The sequence below is a fragment of the Amblyraja radiata genome, chromosome 14, assembly GCF_010909765.2.
Source record: "Amblyraja radiata isolate CabotCenter1 chromosome 14, sAmbRad1.1.pri, whole genome shotgun sequence".
NCBI classification, from domain to species: Eukaryota; Metazoa; Chordata; class Chondrichthyes; order Rajiformes; family Rajidae; genus Amblyraja; species Amblyraja radiata.
The window spans coordinates 34,644,165-34,648,412 of record NC_045969.1 but is presented as its reverse complement, the minus strand read 5'-3'; the positions used below and the strand labels follow the sequence as shown (position 1 = coordinate 34,648,412).

At 41.3% G+C, this 4,248-nt stretch overlaps 1 protein-coding gene across 2 annotated transcripts in view; it reads right to left on the bottom strand.

The window, feature by feature from the left end:
- srpx (sushi repeat containing protein X-linked) overlaps positions 1-4,248 on the bottom strand; it is a 56,830-nt gene that overhangs the window by 24,723 nt on the left and 27,859 nt on the right. The window lies entirely within an intron of this gene.

Below are 4,248 nucleotides of genomic sequence, written 5' to 3'. Positions count from 1 at the left end.
AGAAATGTTGAGTGCTTTTTATGGTTTAAAATCTTATTGCTCGGGAATGATTAACCAGCATGTTAGATTGCAGATAGACAATACCACGGTGGTGGCATATATAAATCATATGGGTGGAAATATATCAATATCCTGTGATGAATTGGCAAACCATATTTGGGAATGGTGTATCCAAAGGAATATTTGGTTATCGGCTACGTATCTACCAGGGATACTTAATTCAGTGGCAGACGACAGGTCACGAAAATTTAATGAAAATACGGAATGGATGTTAGACAGAAAGATATTTGCTGATATCACAGCAAAGTACGGAAGGCCGGATATTGATCTTTTTGCATCCAGGTTAAATCATCAGTTACCTAGGTATATATCATGGGAACCAGATCCTGAGGCAGAAGCTACAGATGCATTCTCTTTGCACTGGGGGAAATGGTTCATTTATGCATTTCCTCCTTTCTGCCTCATCAATCGGGTACTACGGGAAAATTCAGCTAGACTCGGCATCTGGGATTCTCATAGTACCTGATTGGCCTACCCAACCATGGTTCTCGGTGCTGCAGGATTTGGTGCTTACACCATATATTACTTTAAAACATAGTCCTCAGTTGCTGGTGCATCCGGTGACTGGGGACAGCCATCCTTGCCATAATTATCTAAATTTATTGGTTTGTAGACTCTGAAGGAACCATTTCGGCATATGGGTTTATCTGATAGAACTGTGGACATGATCACAGCAGCACAGAGACTTTCCACTCAAAAACAATATTTATGTCATGTCAAGAAATGGACTAAATACTGCCTGGACAACAATCTAGACCACAGAAAGGTGGATATTCCAGCTGTCCTAGAATTCCTCACAAGCCTGCACTTTGAAGGACTCAGTTACAGCACGGTCAATAGTGCTAGGAGTGCCTTGTCCAGTTATTTATGGGAAGGCACAGAAAGACAGGGTGTCGGCTCACATCCTCTAGTAATAAAACTGCTACGAGGCATCTTTAACACTAACCCACCAAGGGCTAGATATAGCCAAATCTGGGATGTGAGCGTAGTCCTAAAAATGTTACGGAATTGGTCACCGGCTACGGCATTACCGCTAAACTATCTAACTATGAAAATGGTTATGCTTATGGCGCTGGTCACAGCGCAAAGGGTCCAGTCATTACAGAAGTTAAGATTGGATAACTTGACGGAGGCGACAGGAAGGCTGATTTTCGTGATCCAGGGCCTTATTAAGCAAAATAGACCAGGATCAGCGGGTCAGGTGATAGAGTTCATAGCCTATCCACAGGATGAACGTCTCTGTGTAGTAAAACACATCATGTTATATATGGACAGAACGAAGGCTATCAGAGGCAATGAAAATGCTCTTTTAATTAGCCATAAGAAGCCATACCATAAAGTCTCGACTCAGACCATTTCACGGTGGCTGAGATATTGCTCAGTTCAGGCAGGAGTGGACACTAATGTATTCAAATCTCACTCCACCAGGGCTGCATCTACATCAGCAGCTAATCGCCTGGAGGTACCGATGGACAATATCCTCAGAACTGCAGGAGGGTCATCAGAGAAAACGTTTCGCACATATTACAACAAACCAGTTAGAAAAGAAGAAACGTTTTCGGGCAAAATTTTGAGTTCTATTTAATTTACACCTGAAGCTTATAAGGTTTATAAATTGATTTAATAAATATTATTTACAATTTTTGCTTAAAAATGTTGGTATCATTGTATTTTTTTTTTTTTTAAATACCAGTAACAATTTCTCCCAAACTACCAAGGCAGTTGTGAAGATTGGACTCGTTCCACGGCATGAGGTCACAGAGCTTTGAAGTCTTCACGAAGTCACTCACGTGACTCCGAAGTAAAATAGTAAGATTAAACGAGAACTTACCAGTTTGAAGTTTGATCTTTATTTTATGAGGAGGAACGTTGAGGGAATACGTGCCCTCCGCTCCCACCCTTATATGGTCATATCTTAAACTGGTATCTCTTTAATAATCTTACTATCTTAGGTCATTATTTTCTATCTGTGACCTCACACCGCTGCTTTGAAGAATGACACGCATGCGCCGTAGGCGGGGTTCTTCACGTATTCCCTCAACGTTCCTCCTCATAAAATAAAGATCAAACTTCAAACTGGTAAGTTCTCGTTTAATCTTACTATCATTATGGGTTTTTTTTAATTGATAATCGTCCTCTTTATTTGTTTATTATTTAAAATCACATATAAATTGACAGTTTGCCCATTGTGTAGAATAATTATGCAGTGGGGAAAATAGCAAAAATAATTCTTGATCCTCAATAATACAATCAATAAACAATAACAATTGATATTCCATTGATATCCCAAGACTGTTCCAGAACTATGGTTTGAGCTAAACACAAAGTACTGGAGGAACTCAATATACAGAAAATACAGTGTGTAGGAAGGAACTGCAAATGCTGGTTTAAACCGAAGATAGACACAAAAAGCTGGAGTAACTCAGCGGGACAGGCAGCATCTCTGGAGAGAAGGAATGGGTGATATTTCAGGTCAAATCTGAAGAAGCGTCTCGACCCGAAACGTTGTCCATTCCTTCTCTCCAAAGATGCTGCCTGGCCTGTTGAGTTACTCCAGTTATTTGTGTCTATATACAGCAAATAAAGTTTGTTAAAATGTCAAGAACACTGTTCTACCAGAAATGCATTACAGAATTTTAGTTGACTTATTTTGTTTTCTTTGTATATATGGTGCACCTCATTTTGCACAAACATTGCTATAAACGGGACAGAATAAGTCTAATGTCTAGCAGAAACAATTTAGGAATACATTTTGCACTTAATCCCCCCTCTCCCCCCTCCTTAAGCCTTGAAAAGCCTTCATGAGCAAATTCACAACAGGTCACCTAAAATCTTACAGGATCTTATTTAATGTGGACCGCAACAGTCATCACATGTCACCAAACACACGGCACGCAATATGAATAAGGGTTAATTATAAACTAATCAACTAGGGCAGCACAGTGACGCAGCAGTAGAGTTGCTGCCTTACAGCGCTTGCAGCACCAGAGACCCGGGTACAATGCTGACCACGGGTACTGTCTGTAAGGAGTTTGTACGTTCTCCCTGTGACCGCATGGGGTTTCTCCGAGATCTTCGGTTTCCTCCCACACTCCAAAGACGTACAGGTTTATACGTTAATTAGCTTGGGTTTGTATACTTGGTATGCGTAAATTGTCCTTAGTATGTGTAGGATCGTGTTAATGTGTGTTTGGCGCGGACACAGTGGGCCGAAGGGCCTGTTTCTGCGCCGTATCCCTAAACTAAACTAATCACGAAACTGATTTGGCATGGGGGTGGGGGGGCGGGCCTCTTCCTTTCTTCTTCCCTCACCCCCACATCAGTCTGAAGAAGGGTCTCGACCCAAAACATCACCCATTCCTTCGCTCCATCGATTTTTCCAGCATCTGCAGTTCTTTCTTAAACATTCTAAATCCGCCAATATGATGGATTCTGAACTGTGCCTACATGGTCTCATAAGATTCATCGGATCAAATTATTTATCATTTTCAAATTGTTGAATATAAACTGATGTTTTTAAACAATTCAACCAAGAAAATAGTCACAGGGAAACTGTATCTATACTGCCACCATGTGGCAGGTCATTTTAGTTGTTTGTAGTTGTCGATTAATGTTTCATTTTATCAAAAAACAGCCATCTTTCCCAAGTCTTGGATTATTATAGTGGATGGTCTCTTTGGTCCCTGAAGCGCTTCTCACGCCCTATCAGTTTCCAAGTCTCTCATCTTTAACATCTGTAGTTGGAAAGTTACTGGAGAGTATTCCGAGGGACAGGTTATACAGGCATTTGGATGGGCAAGGGCTCATTAGGGATAAACAGCATGGTTTTGTATGTGGTAGGTCGTGTCTCACAAATCTGATAGAGTTTTTTGAAGCCGTGACCAAAAAGGTCGATGAGGGCAGAGTTGTAGATGTTGTGTACATGGATTTCAGTAAGGTATTCAACAAGGTTCGCATGGTAGGCTGCTCTGGAAGGTTAGATCGCATGGGATCCAAGGAGAGATAGCTGAATAGATAGCAAACTGGCTTCATCGAAGTAAGGAGAGGGTGATGGTGGAAGGTTACTTCTCGGACTGGAGGCCTGTGACTAGTGGTGTGCCTCAGGGTTCGGTGCTGGGCTCGTTACTGTTTGTCATTTACATCAATGATTTGGATGAGAACATACAGGGCAAGATTAGCAAGTTTGCT